This window comes from Chiloscyllium punctatum, chromosome 5 (assembly GCF_047496795.1).
Source record: "Chiloscyllium punctatum isolate Juve2018m chromosome 5, sChiPun1.3, whole genome shotgun sequence".
Lineage (NCBI taxonomy): Eukaryota > Metazoa > Chordata > Chondrichthyes > Orectolobiformes > Hemiscylliidae > Chiloscyllium > Chiloscyllium punctatum.
The window spans coordinates 42,444,104-42,463,535 of NC_092743.1; the positions used below are offsets into that span (position 1 = coordinate 42,444,104).

The window sequence follows — 19,432 nt, forward strand, 5'->3', positions numbered from 1 at the left end:
CTTTGGGACTCGATCGGCCAGGACCTGCTGGAGGTGTATGTCAGTATGCTCCGGGCAGGTACCATGAGTGAATCCATGAGGAAAGGCATCATCACCCTCGTCTACAAGCGGAAGGGGGAGAGGGAGGAAATTAGAAATTGGAGACCGATCTCACTGTTAAATGCAGACTACAAAATCCTGTCAAAGGTCATCGCCAACCGGGTCAGGTCTGCTCTGGGATCGGTGATCCACCCGGACCAAACCTGTGCTGTACCGGGCAGGAAGATCTCTGAGAGTCTCGCACTCCTCAGGGATACGATCGCCTACGTGCAGGACAGGGGGGTGGACACCTGCCTCATCAGCCTGGACCAGGAGAAAGCCTTTGACAGGATATCGCATACATATATGAGGGATGTCCTCTCCAAAATGGGCTTTGGGGAGGGAATCGGAAATTGGATCAGACTGCTCTACACCAACATTGTCAGTGCAGTCTCAATCAATGGGTGGGAATCAGATAGCTTCCCTGTAAGATCTGGAGTCAGGCAGGGATGCCCCCTCTCACCCGCCTTGTTTGTGTGTTGCATAGAGCCATTTGCCGAATCCATCAGGAAGGATGCGAGCCTGAGGGGGGTGACTATTCCTGGCAGCGGGGGCCTGCAGGTTAAGGCCTCCCTGTACATGGATGACGTCGCTGTTTTCTGCTCGGATCCGCTGTCCGTGCACAGACTCGTGTGCATCTGCGACCAGTTCGAACGGGCCTCGGGGGCCAAGGTAAACCGAGGCAAGAGCGAGGCCATGCTCTTCGGGAACTGGGCCGACCAATCCTCTATCCCCTTCACCGTCAGGACTGACCACCTGAAGGTGCTGGGTATTTGGTTCGGGGGGGCTGGGGCGTGCGCCAAGACCTGGGAGGAGCGGATCAGGAAGATGAGACAGAAACTAGGCAGATGGGGGCAACGGTCGCTCTCCATCGCGGGAAAAAACCTGGTCATCAGGTGTGAGGTACTCTCAGTATTGCTATATGTGGCACAGGTCTGGCCTATCCCCAGGACCTGTGCCGCCGCAGTCACCCGGGCCATCTTCCAATTCATTTGGAGATCAAAGATGGACCGGGTCCGAAGAGACTCTATGTACAAAGACCGGTGCAATGGGGGAAAAAACACGCCCAATGCCACCCTCACCCTGATGGCCACCTTTGTGTGTGGCTGCATCAAGCTGTGCGTGGATCCCCGGTACGCAAACACCAAGTGTCACTACGTACTGAGGTTCTACCTGTCCCCGGTGTTGCGAAGGATGGGCCTGGCCTCGCTGCCGCGGAACGCTCCGAGTAGTTGGACCGTTCCGTATCACCTGTCCTTCGTGGAGATATTTATGAGGAAAAACACCTTTGACCACAAGTCCATCAGGAAGTGGTCAGCACGTAGCGTCCTTGAGACCCTTCGGGAAAAGGAGAGGGCGGATCCTGTCGAGCGGTTCCCTGAGCAGACTGTCAAAGCCATTTGGCAGAATGCCTCATCGCCAGAACTTTCCAACAAGCACCAAGACGTGGCTTGGCTGGTGGTGAGAAGGGCTCTGCCTGTGAGATCCTTTATGCACGCCCGGACTCTCTGCCGCACCGCACGCTGCCCTCGAAGTGGCTGCGGGGGGGACGAGACTGTCACACACCTCCTTCTGGAATGTGCCTATGCAGAGGAATGCAGTGGTGCTTGTCGAGGTTCGTCCCGAGCAGCCCCGTGTCGCGGGACTCCGTGCTCTACGGCCTGTTCCCCGGGACTCACACCGAGACGAACATTAACTGCGCCTGGAGGATCATCAACTCGGTGAAGGACGCTCTCTGGGCGGTCCGAAACCTGTTGATCTTCCAGCTGAAGGAGTTGACCCCGACCGAGTGTTGCAGACTGGCACATTCCAAGGTCCAAGACTACGTGTTGAGGGACGCGCTGAAGCTTGGGGCAGCTGCCGCCAAGGCGCGGTGGGGAAAGACCACTGTGTAAGATCGGCCTGCCGAAAGAAGAACAGGGGGCCCATACAGACGTTTTTTTGGGCTCTGCTGATGCCTCAGCTAAATATATGTATATATACAAGATTGAAAAAATGCACAGGATTGTAAAGGACAAGAATAAAGTCGAATCTGTGTTTGTAAATATGGACATATGTATGGCATGATCCAATGTACAGACCATCAAATCATTTATGAATAAAGTATATTTTGAAATTAAAAAAGTTCCTCCAGAGGGCTCCCTGCTGCTCGTGGTTTGCAACTGCAGACATCACAGCACACCAACAGGCAGACTTCTCTGAAGAAGAAGAAGGTGTATTTTGGAGAAAGAGAACACTTGGGGCTGTTACCAGACGAAAAAAGAGGGCTTCTCCTTCATCCTCGTGAGCTGCAGCCCTGCGGTCAGGTTCCGCAAAGTGCTGCTTTCAGATACACGCCAAGCAGGCCGAGATGCAAAGAGCAACCGCCACTCGTCTGAAGCAGCACCCGCGAGCCCTGTCTGACCGGTAGGGCCTTTCCTAAGTGCTGACCTGCTCGGATGCGTTGCTGTTCAACTTGTGCAACTGTGGAAGTGGCACACCCCGTGCAGGCCAGATTTCATGAAGAGGAAACGAAGAGAAGTCCACAGGCAGTTTTCCGACAGGAATGGAAGACTCCTTCGTCCGGACATTGACATAGTAAGTTGTCATCGAGCAGTTTAGAGCGCCGCTTCGCGGGAAAACTTTGCTTGAAAGGAGTCATAGAGTCATAGAGATGTACGTCACGGAAAGAGACCCGTCGGTCGGACCTTTCCGACCAGATATCCCATCCCAATCTAGTCGTACCTGCCGGCACCCGGGCCATATCCCTCCAAACCCTTCCTATTCATATAGCCACCCAGATGCCTTTTAAATATTGCAATTGTACTCGCCTCCGCCACTTCCTCTGGCAGCTCATTCCATACACGTACCACCCTCTGTGTGAAAAAGGTGCCCCTTAGTTCTCTTTCATATCTTTTCCCTCTCACCCTAAACCTCTGCCCTCTAGTGCTGGTCTCCCGCACCCCAGGGAAAAGACTTTCTCTCTTTATCCGATCTATACGCCTCATGATTTTATATCAACCATACAAATATCTCAGCAAGGGGCCCAGCAATCACTTCCTTAGCTTCCCCCAGACCTGATCAGGTCCTGGGCATTGATCCACTTGTACGCGCTTCAAGGCATCCAGCATTCCTCCTCTGCAATGTGGACAATTTTCAAGATGTCACCATCCATTTCCCTATATTCTATACTTCTCCCTACATTCTATCCTTTTCCACAGTAAACACTGATGCAAAATACTCGTTTAGTATCGGCCCAGCCTCTCCTGCGGCTCGACACAAAGGCCGCTGTGCTGATCCCCGAGGGGCCCTATTCTCTCCCTAGTCACCCTTTTGTCCTTATAATGTATTTGCAAAAACCCTTTGGATTTTCCTTAACTCTATCTGCCAAAGCTATCTCAGGTCCCCTTTTTACCCTCCTGATTTCCCTACTGTCTTTACACTCTTGTACGGATTCACTCGATCTATCCTGTCTATACCTGACAAGTGCTTCCTTCTTTTCCTGAAGCAAACCCTCATTTTCTTAGGCTCTTTGGTAAACGGAAGCACCTCCCTTCTTGCCTGCATGGAGTGCTGAGCAAAGGATCTTAGTGCGCTGTGACGTGGCTCTCCAGTAGCGGAGCCATCGAGACAAAGAAGTGAAAGGCTTTGCCGAATGTTGCCTGCCAAGCGCAAGACATACCGGGCTTTGCCGAGCTCCTGACGCCACGGCTCTGCGGTACCGCGAGTGGGCCGTGTCTCTGCACGGGCCAGAGCCCAGCATGTAACGGGCGAGGTGCGTGATTGTGGATTGAAAGCCGATATCCTGGCCTCACTGGAGCTGCAGCTTTCTGACGAGGGTTGCTCTGTGGCTCGCGGCACCTTGAAAACAGGCCTATTTGGGCACGCGGTATGAGCCTCGGCTGTCGGCTGGCCTTCTTAGCGCAGTAGGCAGCGCGTCAGTCTCATAATCTGATAGGCCCTGAGTTCAATCCTCAGAGAAGGCAAGACTGTGGCCTTTGTCACCGGGCGTGTTTTCTTTCTCTCCGCGGGCAATAATAATTGCTTTGGACGGCTTCACGCCTGATTTGAACTGACCACACCAGAGCAAACGCGTTGCTGGAAGGTTTAACATCTGGGCGACACGTGCTCAACTTTTTTTTCTGCACAGCATTTTGTGAACTCACCATCGTGCTATCTGTGCAGCAGCAAAGACTGGAGCCACACGCAGGGTTCACGCGAGGGTCACACTGCTTGCGTCTCAAGCGTGTCCCCAGGAAAAGCACTGTGGAGAATGTGGGCATCGATCCCACTACCTCTCGCATGCTAAGCGAGCGCTCTACCATTTGAGCTAACTCCCCTACAATGTGCACTTGCTTAGCCCCCATGGTGCTTCGGAACGATGAGCTGAGAGCAGCAGGCGATTTCCTCTCGAGATTGCACGCTGTATTCAACCGAACAACGCGACGCGACTATCGACACATCCGAGCAGCAGCAGCAGCACGTGCGCGAAGTCTTCTGGAAAACACAGTGCCGCCGAAAGAATCGCCAGCGAGACGCTCTGAGATTCCAGAATCCAAACGAACCGATCGGCGCCAGCAGTCACAACAAGTGTGAGGTAGCACTCGAGAGCGCTGTCTGACTAATTGGAGACTTGCGACACGTTCAAGTGAGTGCTGACTGACTGCGTGGATGTTGTGTTCCTCCAGAGGGACCGGTGGATCGGACGGTGTTTGTGAAGAAAGTTCTGCTGGAGTGTTGCGGCCTTGCAGCCGCAGACGTGTACTGCCTGCAGGATTTCCCTGGGGCAGGCTACTTCGATGTGACCTTCAGAAGCGTGAAGCAGTGCGAACAGCTCCTGAAGGTCTTCAAGGAGAAGGAAGGGGAGCCGCTGTTCTCCATCTTGTCGGCGACGCCATTGTGTGTGCTTCCTGCACAGAGGAACCGGGTTGTTACAATCCATATGTACAACCCCTACGTTCCAGCGGCTGATGTCCTGACCTTCCTGGGAAGGTACGTCCAAGTCGAGGGAGAAGCCACCGATGTGATCGACCCCTTTGGGATCTGGACCAGTAAGAGGCAGGTCAAGGTAACTCTGAGGGCCGATGACAGTGGGAACATCCTCCACCCACCCTCGAGCTTCGCAATCGGAGGGAGCAGAGGCTACCTGACATATGCAGGGCAGCCCAAAGTGTGCCGAACCTGCGGGAAGTCGGGACACGTGGCGGTGGATTGCAAAGTGACCATCTGCAGGAACTGCAAACAGGAGGGTCACTTGACAAAGGACTGTCGGGAGGAAAAGAGCTGCAACCTGTGCGGGGAGGCGGGCCACATGTACAAGGCCTGCCCAAGACGAGGAGCCGCCACCTACGCACAGATGGCCGGAGGTGGCAACACGAGCCGCGGACCGACAAAGTCTAACGAGGTACCGCGAATCAGCAAAGGAACGGTGCCTGGAGGCACCCAGAAGGAAGGGAAAGTTGTAGAGGAGCAGGCAGCAGACAGCGGGGAGATGCAGCAGCCGACCCAAGCTCCTGCAAGACTGACGGAGGAAATGGAAGAGGAGGGATCAAAGGAGGCAGAGCAGTGGATTATCGTTAAAAACAGGAAAAGGAAACCTCTCGAGGGCCCCAAAGCCACCAAGCGAAGGGGGAAGAGACACCTCCAAGAGGAGGATACAGGCAGCTCCTCCGAGGGTGAGGACGGGCGCAAGAAGGGTCGCCTCCGGAGGAAGAGGCAGAGCGCCGTGGGGAGAAAGGAGGGCAACACCGCCCAAGAAGGAAAAGACGATCCCTCTGAGGGGATGCGTGAAGGCCTCCCCCTACCCGGTGAGAACCAAGGGGTACCCACCGGCCCACAGCTCCAGGGAACTGGGAGCAGCGTCCCAGTGACAGCCCTGATGTCAGATGGAGAACGGGGCGATGCGGACCCTGGGTCTGACACGATGACACCAGAGCGGGGAAATGACTCCAGCGTGGAGCCGGACAACTACCTCAGCCCTGGGAAGGTCCAGCAGTTTGCTGTCACCACGGGGATGCACGCAGCTACCCCACTGGAGCAAGACCAGAAGAAAATGGACACTGGTAACCCCGCAAACTGTTAAAATGGGGTTTAAAATTGCCAGCATAAATGTGCGTAGCATTAAAGCGGCTACGCGATGTGTTTCAACGCTGGCCTTCCTGGCCAACGTCAAAGCTGATGTCCTGTTTCTGCAGGAGTGCGGGATACCGCACCTCAGCAGTTACAGGAGATGGTCGAGCTTGTGGGCCCACGGGCCGTCAGTGTGGTCGGGGGGCAACGATAGCCGCGCCTCCGGCCTGGGTATCCTGTTGCGGGGAGGCAACTTCACCATCTCCGAGGTTAAGGAGGTGGTGGGCGGGCGCCTCCTCGTCGTGGACGTCAAATACAGAAACGCTCCCGTGAGACTAATCAACGTGTACGCCCCAGTGGGTAAGAGTGAACGGTTGGCCGTCCTGCAACAGCTTCCACTGCTGCTGGCTACGTCCAGGCCGGTCATTCTGGCCGGAGACTTCAACTGCATCATTGATGCTGATGGACGATCCGGCGGGGGGGACAGTAAACCGGACGCTACGTCCAGGGCCCTGATGGAAACGGTCAAAGACGCCAAGCTGCACGACGTCTTCAGCGCCCCTGCAGACGGAGCGCAGCGTAGATACACCTGGTCACGGGCAGACGGGTCTATCCGCTCAAGGATAGATTACCTGTTTGTGTCCCGAACGCTCTCGGTCAGATCCACCGACGTCAAGCCGGTGTTCTTCTCTGACCACTGCCTCCTGCTGGCCGACTGTCACCTACAGGACGAACAGCGGGCGGGCAAGGGAACGTGGAAACTGAACACTAAGCTGTTGACCCCGGGAAACATCGAAGAGCTCAAGAGGGATTACGCAGGTTGGAGAACCGTGAAGCCCCTCTTTGAGTCTCCAGCGGACTGGTGGGAAACGGTAAAAGGGAACATCAAGAGGTTCTTTATCCTCAAAGGTGTCCAGGAGGCGAGAGAGAGGCGGGGAAAACTGTCCCAGCTCCAGGAAAGTATGCAGAACCTGCTCCTGCTGCAGACGATGGGGGTGGATGTCACGGAGGACCTCAAGGAGGTGAAGGGCCAGCAAGCCTCGCTCTTCGCCTCGGAGGCCTCCAGGATAATCTTCCGGTCCAGGGTCCGCTCGGTGGAGCAGGACGAGACGTGCTCACGTTTCTTCTTCCAGAAGGTGCACAAAGAGAGCTCCGTGCTCAGCAGCCTGAAGAAAGAAGATGGCTCGGTAACGTCATCTCAGGCTGACGTCATGAGGATCAGCAAATCCTTCTACGCCAGCCTGTATGACTCGAAGCCGACCGACAGCGCGGCCTCCCAGTCGTTCCTGTCCTCTATCACGGAGGTCCTAGATGACGGAACACGAGAGAGGCTGGACCAGCCGCTATCTCTGGATGAACTGACCAAGGCCCTCGAGTCCTTCGAAAAGAATAAAACTCCCGGAAGCGACGGCTTACCGGTCGAGGTTTATTCCGCTCTTTGGGACTTGATCGGCCAGGACCTGCTGGAGGTGTATGTCAGTATGCTCCGGGCAGGTACCATGAGTGAATCCATGAGGAAAGGCATCATCACCCTCGTCTACAAGCGGAAGGGGGAGAGGGAGGAAATTAGAAATTGGAGACCGATCTCACTGTTAAATGCAGACTACAAAATCCTGTCAAAGGTCATCGCCAACCGGGTCAGGTCTGCTCTGGGATCGGTGATCCACCCGGACCAAACCTGTGCTGTACCGGGCAGGAAGATCTCTGAGAGTCTCGCACTCCTCAGGGATACGATCGCCTACGTGCAGGACAGGGGGGTGGACACCTGCCTCATCAGCCTGGACCAGGAGAAAGCCTTTGACAGGATATCGCATACATATATGAGGGATGTCCTCTCCAAAATGGGCTTTGGGGAGGGAATCGGAAATTGGATCAGACTGCTCTACACCAACATTGTCAGTGCAGTCTCAATCAATGGGTGGGAATCAGATAGCTTCCCTGTAAGATCTGGAGTCAGGCAGGGATGCCCCCTCTCACCCGCCTTGTTTGTGTGTTGCATAGAGCCATTTGCCGAATCCATCAGGAAGGATGCGAGCCTGAGAGGGGTGACTATTCCTGGCAGCGGGGGCCTGCAGGTTAAGGCCTCCCTGTACATGGATGACGTCGCTGTTTTCTGCTCGGATCCGCTGTCCGTGCACAGACTCGTGTGCATCTGCGACCAGTTCGAACGGGCCTCGGGGGCCAAGGTAAACCGAGGCAAGAGCGAGGCCATGCTCTTCGGGAACTGGGCCGACCAATCCTCTATCCCCTTCACCGTCAGGACTGACCACCTGAAGGTGCTGGGTATTTGGTTCGGGGGGGCTGGGGCGTGCGCCAAGACCTGGGAGGAGCGGATCAGGAAGATGAGACAGAAACTAGGCAGATGGGGGCAACGGTCGCTCTCCATCGCGGGAAAAAACCTGGTCATCAGGTGTGAGGTACTCTCAGTATTGCTATATGTGGCACAGGTCTGGCCTATCCCCAGGACCTGTGCCGCCGCAGTCACCCGGGCCATCTTCCAATTCATTTGGAGATCAAAGATGGACCGGGTCCGAAGAGACTCTATGTACAAAGACCGATGCAATGGGGGAAAAAACACGCCCAATGCCACCCTCACCCTGATGGCCACCTTTGTGTGTGGCTGCATCAAGCTGTGCGTGGATCCCCGGTACGCAAACACCAAGTGTCACTACGTACTGAGGTTCTACCTGTCCCCGGTGTTGCGAAGGATGGGCCTGGCCTCGCTGCCGCGGAACGCTCCGAGTAGTTGGACCGTTCCGTATCACCTGTCCTTCGTGGAGAAATTTATGAGGAAAAACACCTTTGACCACAAGTCCATCAGGAAGTGGTCAGCACGTAGCGTCCTTGAGACCCTTCGGGAAAAGGAGAGGGCGGATCCTGTCGAGCGGTTCCCTGAGCAGACTGTCAAAGCCATTTGGCAGAATGCCTCATCGCCAGAACTTTCCAACAAGCACCAAGACGTGGCTTGGCTGGTGGTGAGAAGGGCTCTGCCTGTGAGATCCTTTATGCACGCCCGGACTCTCTGCCGCACCGCACGCTGCCCTCGAAGTGGCTGCGGGGGGGACGAGACTGTCACACACCTCCTTCTGGAATGTGCCTATGCAGAGGAAGTCTGGAGAGGAATGCAGTGGTGCTTGTCGAGGTTCGTCCCGAGCAGCGCCGTGACGCGGGACTCCGTGCTCTACGGCCTGTTCCCCGGGACTCACACCGAGACGAACATTAACTGCGCCTGGAGGATCATCAACTCGGTGAAGGACGCTCTCTGGGCGGTCCGAAACCTGTTGATCTTCCAGCTGAAGGAGTTGACCCCGACCGAGTGTTGCAGACTGGCACATTCCAAGGTCCAAGACTACGTGTTGAGGGACGCGCTGAAGCTTGGGGCAGCTGCCGCCAAGGCGCGGTGGGGAAAGACCACCGTGTAAGATCGGCCTGCCGAAAGAAGAACAGGGGGCCCATACAGACGTTTTTTTGGGCTCTGCTGATGCCTCAGCCAAATATATGTATATATACAAGATTGAAAAAATGCACAGGATTGTAAAGGACAAGAATAAAGTCGAATCTGTGTTTGTAAATATGGACATATGTATGGCATGATCCAATGTACAGACCATCAAATCATTTATGAATAAAGTATATTTTTGAAATAAAAAAAAAGTTCCTCCAGAGGGCTCCCTGCTGCTCGTGGTTTGCAACTGCAGACGTCACAGCACACCAACAGGCAGACTTCTCTGAAGAAGAAGAAGGTGTATTTTGGAGAAAGAGAACACTTGGGGCTGTTACCAGACGAAAAAAGAGGGCTTCTCCTTCATCCTCGTGAGCTGCAGCCCTGCGGTCAGGTTCCGCAAAGTGCTGCTTTCAGATACACGCCAAGCAGGCCGAGATGCAAAGAGCAACCGCCACTCGTCTGAAGCAGCACCCGCGAGCCCTGTCTGACCGGTAGGGCCTTTCCTAAGTGCTGACCTGCTCGGATGCGTTGCTGTTCAACTTGTGCAACTGTGGAAGTGGCACACCCCGTGCAGGCCAGATTTCATGAAGAGGAAACGAAGAGAAGTCCACAGGCAGTTTTCCGACAGGAATGGAAGACTCCTTCGTCCGGACGTTGACATAGTAAGTTGTCATCGAGCAGTTTAGAGCGCCGCTTCGCGGGAAAACTTTGCTTGAAAGGAGTCATAGAGTCATAGAGATGTACGTCACGGAAAGAGACCCTTCGGTCGGACCTTTCCGACCAGATATCCCATCCCAATCTAGTCGTACCTGCCGGCACGCGGGCCATATCCCTCCAAACCCTTCCTATTCATATAGCCACCCAGATGCCTTTTAAATATTGCAATTGCACTCGCCTCCGCCACTTCCTCTGGCAGCTCATTCCATACACGTACCACCCTCTGTGTGAAAAAGGTGCCCCTTAGTTCTCTTTCATATCTTTTCCCTCTCACCCTAAACCTCTGCCCTCTAGTGCTGGTCTCCCGCACCCCAGGGAAAAGACTTTCTCTCTTTATCCGATCTATACGCCTCATGATTTTATATCAACCATACAAATATCTCAGCAAGGGGCCCAGCAATCACTTCCTTAGCTTCCCCCAGACCTGATCAGGTCCTGGGCATTGATCCACTTGTACGCGCTTCAAGGCATCCAGCATTCCTCCTCTGCAATGTGGACAATTTTCAAGATGTCACCATCCATTTCCCTATATTCTATACTTCTCCCTACATTCTATCCTTTTCCACAGTAAACACTGATGCAAAATACTCGTTTAGTATCGGCCCAGCCTCTCCTGCGGCTCGACACAAAGGCCACTGTGCTGATCCTCGAGGGGCCCTCTTCTCTCCCTAGTCACCCTTTTGTCCTTATAATGTATTTGCAAAAACCCTTTGGATTTTCCTTAACTCTATCTGCCAAAGCTATCTCAGGTCCCCTTTTTACCCTCCTGATTTCCCTACTGTCTTTACACTCTTGTACGGATTCACTCGATCTATCCTGTCTATACCTGACATGTGCTTCCTTCTTTTCCTGAAGCAAACCCTCATTTTCTTAGGCTCTTTGGTAAACGGAAGCACCTCCCTTCTTGCCTGCATGGAGTGCTGAGCAAAGGATCTTAGTGCGCTGTGACGTGGCTCTCCAGTAGCGGAGCCATCGAGACAAAGAAGTGAAAGGCTTTGCCGAATGTTGCCTGCCAAGCGCAAGACATACCGGGCTTTGCCGCGCTCCTGACGCCACGGCTCTGCGGCACCGCGAGTGGGCCGTGTCTCTGCACGGGCCAGAGCCCAGCATGTAACGGGCGAGGTGCGTGATTGTGGATTGAAAGCCGATATCCTGGCCTCACTCGAGCTGCAGCTTTCTGACGAGGGTTGCTCTGTGGCTCGCAGCACCTTGAAAAACGGCCTATTTGGGCACGCGGTATGAGCCTCGGCTGTCGGCTGGCCTTCTTAGCGCAGTAGGCAGCGCGTCAGTCTCGTAATCTGAAGGTCCTGAGTTTAATCCTCAGAGAAGGCAAGACTGTGGCCTTTGTCACCTTACGCGTTTTCTTTCTCTCCGCGGGCAATAATATTTGCTTTGGACGGCTTCACGCCTGCTTTGAACTGACCACACCAGAGCAAACGCGTCGCTGGAAGGTTTAACATCTGGGCGACACGTGCTCAACTTGTTTTTCTGCACAGCATTTTGTAAACTCACCATCGTGCTATCTGTGCAGCAGCAAAGACTGGAGCCACACGCAGGGTTCACGCGAGGGTCACACTGCTTGCGTCTCCCCAGGAAAAGCACTGTGGAGAATGTGGGCATCGATCCCACTACCTCTCGCATGCAAAGCGAGCGCTCTACCATTTGAGCTAATTCCCCTAAACTGTACACTTGCTTAGCCCCCATGGTGTTTCGGAAGGATGAGCTGAGAGCAGCAGGCGATTTCCTCTCGAGATTGCACGCTGTATTCAACCGAACAACGCGACGCGACTATCGACACATCCGAGCAGCAGCAGCAGCAGCACGTGCGCGAAGTCTTCTGGAAAACACGGTGCCGACGAAAGAATCGCCAGCGAGACGCTCTGAGATTCCAGAATCCAAACGAACCGATCGGCGCCAGCAGTCACAACAAGTGTGAGGTAGCACTCGAGAGCGCTGTCTGACTGATTGGAGACTTGCGACACGTTCAAGTGAGTGCTGACTGACTGCGTGGATGTTGTGTTCCTCCAGAGGGCTCCCGGCCAGGACCTGCTGGAGGTGTATGTCAGTATGCTCCGGGCAGGTACCATGAGTGAATCCATGAGGAAAGGCATCATCACCCTCGTCTACAAGCGGAAGGGGGAGAGGGAGGAAATTAGAAATTGGAGACCGATCTCACTGTTAAATGCAGACTACAAAATCCTGTCAAAGGTCATCGCCAACCGGGTCAGGTCTGCTCTGGGATCGGTGATCCACCCGGACCAAACCTGTGCTGTACCGGGCAGGAAGATCTCTGAGAGTCTCGCACTCCTCAGGGATACGATCGCCTACGTGCAGGACAGGGGGGTGGACACCTGCCTCATCAGCCTGGACCAGGAGAAAGCCTTTGACAGGATATCGCATACATATATGAGGGATGTCCTCTCCAAAATGGGCTTTGGGGAGGGAATCGGAAATTGGATCAGACTGCTCTACACCAACATTGTCAGTGCAGTCTCAATCAATGGGTGGGAATCAGATAGCTTCCCTGTAAGATCTGGAGTCAGGCAGGGATGCCCCCTCTCACCCGCCTTGTTTGTGTGTTGCATAGAGCCATTTGCCGAATCCATCAGGAAGGATGCGAGCCTGAGGGGGGTGACTATTCCTGGCAGCGGGGGCCTGCAGGTTAAGGCCTCCCTGTACATGGATGACGTCGCTGTTTTCTGCTCGGATCCGCTGTCCGTGCACAGACTCGTGTGCATCTGCGACCAGTTCGAACGGGCCTCGGGGGCCAAGGTAAACCGAGGCAAGAGCGAGGCCATGCTCTTCGGGAACTGGGCCGACCAATCCTCTATCCCCTTCACCGTCAGGACTGACCACCTGAAGGTGCTGGGTATTTGGTTCGGGGGGGCTGGGGCGTGCGCCAAGACCTGGGAGGAGCGGATCAGGAAGATGAGACAGAAACTAGGCAGATGGGGGCAACGGTCGCTCTCCATCGCGGGAAAAAACCTGGTCATCAGGTGTGAGGTACTCTCAGTATTGCTATATGTGGCACAGGTCTGGCCTATCCCCAGGACCTGTGCCGCCGCAGTCACCCGGGCCATCTTCCAATTCATTTGGAGATCAAAGATGGACCGGGTCCGAAGAGACTCTATGTACAAAGACCGGTGCAATGGGGGAAAAAACACGCCCAATGCCACCCTCACCCTGATGGCCACCTTTGTGTGTGGCTGCATCAAGCTGTGCGTGGATCCCCGGTACGCAAACACCAAGTGTCACTACGTACTGAGGTTCTACCTGTCCCCGGTGTTGCGAAGGATGGGCCTGGCCTCGCTGCCGCGGAACGCTCCGAGTAGTTGGACCGTTCCGTATCACCTGTCCTTCGTGGAGATATTTATGAGGAAAAACACCTTTGACCACAAGTCCATCAGGAAGTGGTCAGCACGTAGCGTCCTTGAGACCCTTCGGGAAAAGGAGAGGGCGGATCCTGTCGAGCGGTTCCCTGAGCAGACTGTCAAAGCCATTTGGCAGAATGCCTCATCGCCAGAACTTTCCAACAAGCACCAAGACGTGGCTTGGCTGGTGGTGAGAAGGGCTCTGCCTGTGAGATCCTTTATGCACGCCCGGACTCTCTGCCGCACCGCACGCTGCCCTCGAAGTGGCTGCGGGGGGGACGAGACTGTCACACACCTCCTTCTGGAATGTGCCTATGCAGAGGAAGTCTGGAGAGGAATGCAGTGGTGCTTGTCGAGGTTCGTCCCGAGCAGCGCCGTGACGCGGGACTCCGTGCTCTACGGCCTGTTCCCCGGGACTCACACCGAGACGAACATTAACTGCGCCTGGAGGATCATCAACTCGGTGAAGGACGCTCTCTGGGCGGTCCGAAACCTGTTGATCTTCCAGCTGAAGGAGTTGACCCCGACCGAGTGTTGCAGACTGGCACATTCCAAGGTCCAAGACTACGTGTTGAGGGACGCGCTGAAGCTTGGGGCAGCTGCCGCCAAGGCGCGGTGGGGAAAGACCACCGTGTAAGATCGGCCTGCCGAAAGAAGAACAGGGGGCCCATACAGACGTTTTTTTGGGCTCTGCTGATGCCTCAGCCAAATATATGTATATATACAAGATTGAAAAAATGCACAGGATTGTAAAGGACAAGAATAAAGTCGAATCTGTGTTTGTAAATATGGACATATGTATGGCATGATCCAATGTACAGACCATCAAATCATTTATGAATAAAGTATATTTTTGAAATAAAAAAAAAGTTCCTCCAGAGGGCTCCCTGCTGCTCGTGGTTTGCAACTGCAGACGTCACAGCACACCAACAGGCAGACTTCTCTGAAGAAGAAGAAGGTGTATTTTGGAGAAAGAGAACACTTGGGGCTGTTACCAGACGAAAAAAGAGGGCTTCTCCTTCATCCTCGTGAGCTGCAGCCCTGCGGTCAGGTTCCGCAAAGTGCTGCTTTCAGATACACGCCAAGCAGGCCGAGATGCAAAGAGCAACCGCCACTCGTCTGAAGCAGCACCCGCGAGCCCTGTCTGACCGGTAGGGCCTTTCCTAAGTGCTGACCTGCTCGGATGCGTTGCTGTTCAACTTGTGCAACTGTGGAAGTGGCACACCCCGTGCAGGCCAGATTTCATGAAGAGGAAACGAAGAGAAGTCCACAGGCAGTTTTCCGACAGGAATGGAAGACTCCTTCGTCCGGACGTTGACATAGTAAGTTGTCATCGAGCAGTTTAGAGCGCCGCTTCGCGGGAAAACTTTGCTTGAAAGGAGTCATAGAGTCATAGAGATGTACGTCACGGAAAGAGACCCTTCGGTCGGACCTTTCCGACCAGATATCCCATCCCAATCTAGTCGTACCTGCCGGCACGCGGGCCATATCCCTCCAAACCCTTCCTATTCATATAGCCGCCCAGATGCCTTATAAATATTGCAATTGCACTCGCCTCCGCCACTTCCTCTGGCAGCTCATTCCATACACGTACCACCCTCTGTGTGAAAAAGGTGCCCCTTAGTTCTCTTTCATATCTTTTCCCTCTCACCCTAAACCTCTGCCCTCTAGTGCTGGTCTCCCGCACCCCAGGGAAAAGACTTTCTCTCTTTATCCGATCTATACGCCTCATGATTTTATATCAACCATACAAATATCTCAGCAAGGGGCCCAGCAATCACTTCCTTAGCTTCCCCCAGACCTGATCAGGTCCTGGGCATTGATCCACTTGTACGCGCTTCAAGGCATCCAGCATTCCTCCTCTGCAATGTGGACAATTTTCAAGATGTCACCATCCATTTCCCTATATTCTATACTTCTCCCTACATTCTATCCTTTTCCACAGTAAACACTGATGCAAAATACTCGTTTAGTATCGGCCCAGCCTCTCCTGCGGCTCGACACAAAGGCCGCTGTGCTGATCCTCGAGGGGCCCTATTCTCTCCCTAGTCACCCTTTTGTCCTTATAATGTATTTGCAAAAACCCTTTGGATTTTCCTTAACTCTATCTGCCAAAGCTATCTCAGGTCCCCTTTTTACCCTCCTGATTTCCCTACTGTCTTTACACTCTTGTACGGATTCACTCGATCTATCCTGTCTATACCTGACAAGTGCTTCCTTCTTTTCCTTAAGCAAACCCTCATTTTCTTAGGCTCTTTGGTAAACGGAAGCACCTCCCTTCTTGCCTGCATGGAGTGCTGAGCAAAGGATCTTAGTGCGCTGTGACGTGGCTCTCCAGTAGCGGAGCCATCGAGACAAAGAAGTGAAAGGCTTTGCCGAATGTTGCCTGCCAAGCGCAAGACATACCGGGCTTTGCCGAGCTCCTGACGCCACGGCTCTGCGGTACCGCGAGTGGGCCGTGTCTCTGCACGGGCCAGAGCCCAGCATGTAACGGGCGACGTGCGTGATTGTGGATTGAAAGCCGATATCCTGGCCTCACTGGAGCTGCAGCTTTCTGACGAGGGTTGCTCTGTGGCTCGCGGCACCTTGAAAACCGGCCTATTTGGGCACGCGGTTTGAGCCTCGGCTGTCGGCTGGCCTTCTTTGCGCAGTAGGCAGCGCGTCAGTCTCATAATCTGAAGGTCCTGAGTTCAATCCTCAGAGAAGGCAAGACTGTGGCCTTTGTCACCGGTCCTGTTTTCTTTCTCTCCGCGGGCAATAATTATGGCTTTGGACGGCTTCACGCCTGATTTGAACTGACCACACCAGAGCAAACGCGTTGCTGGAAGGTTTAACATCTGGGCGACACGTGCTCAACTTTTTTTTCTGCACAGCATTTTGGGAACTCACCATCGTGCTATCTGTGCAGCAGCAAAGACTGGAGCCACACGCAGGGTTCACGCGAGGGTCACACTGCTTGCGTCTCAAGCGTGTCCCCAGGAAAAGCACTGTGGAGAATGTCGGCATCGATCCCACTACCTCTCGCATGCTAAGCGAGCGCTCTACCATTTGAGCTAATTCCCCTACAACGTGCACATGCTTAGCCCCCATGGTGCTTCGGAACGATGAGCTGAGAGCAGCAGGCGATTTCCTCTCGAGATTGCACGCTGTATTCAACCGAACAACGCGACGCGACCATCGACACATCCGAGCAGCAGCAGCAGCACGTGCGCGAAGTCTTCTGGAAAACACAGTGCCGCCGAAAGAATCGCCAGCGAGACGCTCTGAGATTCCAGAATCCAAACGAACCGATCGGCGCCAGCAGTCACAACAAGTGTGAGGTAGCACTCGAGAGCGCTGTCTGACTGATTGGAGACTTGCGACACGTTCAAGTGAGTGCTGACTGACTGCGTGGATGTTGTGTTCCTCCAGAGGGCTCCCTGCTGCTCGTGGTTTGCAACTGCAGACGTCACAGCACACCAACAGGCAGACTTCTCTGAAGAAGAAGAAGGTGTATTTTGGAGAAAGAGAACACTTGGGGCTGTTACCAGACGAAAAAAGAGGGCTTCTCCTTCATCCTCGTGAGCTGCAGCCCTGCGGTCAGGTTCCGCAAAGTGCTGCTTTCAGATACACGCCAAGCAGGCCGAGATGCAAAGAGCAACCGCCACTCGTCTGAAGCAGCACCCGCGAGCCCTGTCTGACCGGTAGGGCCTTTCCTAAGTGCTGACCTGCTCGGATGCGTTGCTGTTCAACTTGTGCAACTGTGGAAGTGGCACACCCCGTGCAGGCCAGATTTCATGAAGAGGAAACGAAGAGAAGTCCACAGGCAGTTTTCCGACAGGAATGGAAGACTCCTTCGTCCGGACGTTGACATAGTAAGTTGTCATCGAGCAGTTTAGAGCGCCGCTTCGCGGGAAAACTTTGCTTGAAAGGAGTCATAGAGTCATAGAGATGTACGTCACGGAAAGAGACCCTTCGGTCGGACCTTTCCGACCAGATATCCCATCCCAATCTAGTCGTACCTGCCGGCACGCGGGCCATATCCCTCCAAACCCTTCCTATTCATATAGCCACCCAGATGCCTTTTAAATATTGCAATTGCACTCGCCTCCGCCACTTCCTCTGGCAGCTCATTCCATACACGTACCACCCTCTGTGTGAAAAAGGTGCCCCTTAGTTCTCTTTCATATCTTTTCCCTCTCACCCTAAACCTCTGCCCTCTAGTGCTGGTCTCCCGCACCCCAGGGAAAAGACTTTCTCTCTTTATCCGATCTATACGCCTCATGATTTTATATCAACCATACAAATATCTCAGCAAGGGGCCCAGCAATCACTTCCTTAGCTTCCCCCAGACCTGATCAGGTCCTGGGCATTGATCCACTTGTACGCGCTTCAAGGCATCCAGCATTCCTCCTCTGCAATGTGGACAATTTTCAAGATGTCACCATCCATTTCCCTATATTCTATACTTCTCCCTACATTCTATCCTTTTCCACAGTAAACACTGATGCAAAATACTCGTTTAGTATCGGCCCAGCCTCTCCTGCGGCTCGGCACAAAGGCCGCTGTGCTGATCCTCGAGGGGCCCTATTCTCTCCCTAGTCACCCTTTTGTCCTTATAATGTATTTGCAAAAACCCTTTGGATTTTCCTTAACTCTATCTGCCAAAGCTATCTCAGGTCCCCTTTTTACCCTCCTGATTTCCCTACTGTCTTTACACTCTTGTACGGATTCACTCGATCTATCCTGTCTATACCTGACAAGTGCTTCCTTCTTTTCCTTAAGCAAACCCTCATTTTCTTAGGCTCTTTGGTAAACGGAAGCACCTCCCTTCTTGCCTGCATGGAGTGCTGAGCAAAGGATCTTAGTGCGCTGTGACGTGGCTCTCCAGTAGCGGAGCCATCGAGACAAAGAAGTGAAAGGCTTTGCCGAATGTTGCCTGCCAAGCGCAAGACATACCGGGCTTTGCCGAGCTCCTGACGCCACGGCTCTGCGGTACCGCGAGTGGGCCGTGTCTCTGCACGGGCCAGAGCCCAGCATGTAACGGGCGACGTGCGTGATTGTGGATTGAAAGCCGATATCCTGGCCTCACTGGAGCTGCAGCTTTCTGACGAGGGTTGCTCTGTGGCTCGCGGCACCTTGAAAACCGGCCTATTTGGGCACGCGGTATGAGCCTCGGCTGTCGGCTGGCCTTCTTAGCGCAGTAGGCAGCGCGTCAGTCTCATAATCTGAAGGTCCTGAGTTCAATCCTCAGAGAAGGCAAGACTGTGGCCTTTGTCACCGGATGTGTTTTCTTTCTCTCCGCGGGCAATAATATTTGCTTTGGACGGCTTCACGCCTGATTTGAACTGACCACACCAGAGCAAACGCGTTGCTGGAAGGTTTAACATCTGGGCGACACGTGCTCAACTTTTTTTTCTGCACAGCATTTTGGGAACTCACCATCGTGCTATCTGTGCAGCAGCAAAGACTGGAGCCACACGCAGGGTTCACGCGAGGGTCACACTGCTTGCGTCTCAAGCGTGTCCCCAGGAAAAGCACTGTGGAGAATGTGGGCATCGATCCCACTACCTCTCGCATGCTAAGCGAGCGCTCTACCATTTGAGCTAATTCCCCTACAACGTGCACTTGCTTAGCCCCCATGGTGCTTCGGAACGATGAGCTGAGAGCAGCAGGCGATTTCCTCTCGAGATTGCACGCTGTATTCAACCGAACAACGCGACGCGACTATCGACACATCCGAGCAGCAGCAGCAGCACGTGCGCGAAGTCTTCTGGAAAACACAGTGCCGCCG

At 54.1% G+C, this 19,432-nt stretch overlaps 7 non-coding genes across 7 annotated transcripts; 4 read left to right on the forward strand and 3 right to left on the reverse strand.

The window, feature by feature from the left end:
* Positions 1-3,969: 3,969 nt before the first annotated feature.
* On the forward strand, positions 3,970-4,043 carry trnam-cau (transfer RNA methionine (anticodon CAU)). The gene has a single exon. It is a non-coding gene; the product is annotated as a tRNA-Met (tRNA).
* A 281-nt stretch (positions 4,044-4,324) lies between these two features.
* Positions 4,325-4,397, reverse strand: trnaa-agc (transfer RNA alanine (anticodon AGC)). Its single transcript has one exon. It is a non-coding gene; the product is annotated as a tRNA-Ala (tRNA).
* Positions 4,398-11,547: 7,150 nt separating this feature from the next.
* Positions 11,548-11,620, forward strand: trnat-cgu (transfer RNA threonine (anticodon CGU)). The gene has a single exon. It is a non-coding gene; the product is annotated as a tRNA-Thr (tRNA).
* Positions 11,621-11,892: 272 nt separating this feature from the next.
* trnaa-ugc (transfer RNA alanine (anticodon UGC)) lies at positions 11,893-11,965 on the reverse strand. Its single transcript has one exon. It is a non-coding gene; the product is annotated as a tRNA-Ala (tRNA).
* A 4,330-nt stretch (positions 11,966-16,295) lies between these two features.
* Positions 16,296-16,368, forward strand: trnam-cau (transfer RNA methionine (anticodon CAU)). Its single transcript has one exon. It is a non-coding gene; the product is annotated as a tRNA-Met (tRNA).
* A 2,459-nt stretch (positions 16,369-18,827) lies between these two features.
* trnam-cau (transfer RNA methionine (anticodon CAU)) lies at positions 18,828-18,900 on the forward strand. The gene has a single exon. It is a non-coding gene; the product is annotated as a tRNA-Met (tRNA).
* Positions 18,901-19,181: 281 nt separating this feature from the next.
* Positions 19,182-19,254, reverse strand: trnaa-agc (transfer RNA alanine (anticodon AGC)). The gene has a single exon. It is a non-coding gene; the product is annotated as a tRNA-Ala (tRNA).
* Between the last annotated feature and the right edge of the window lie 178 nt (positions 19,255-19,432).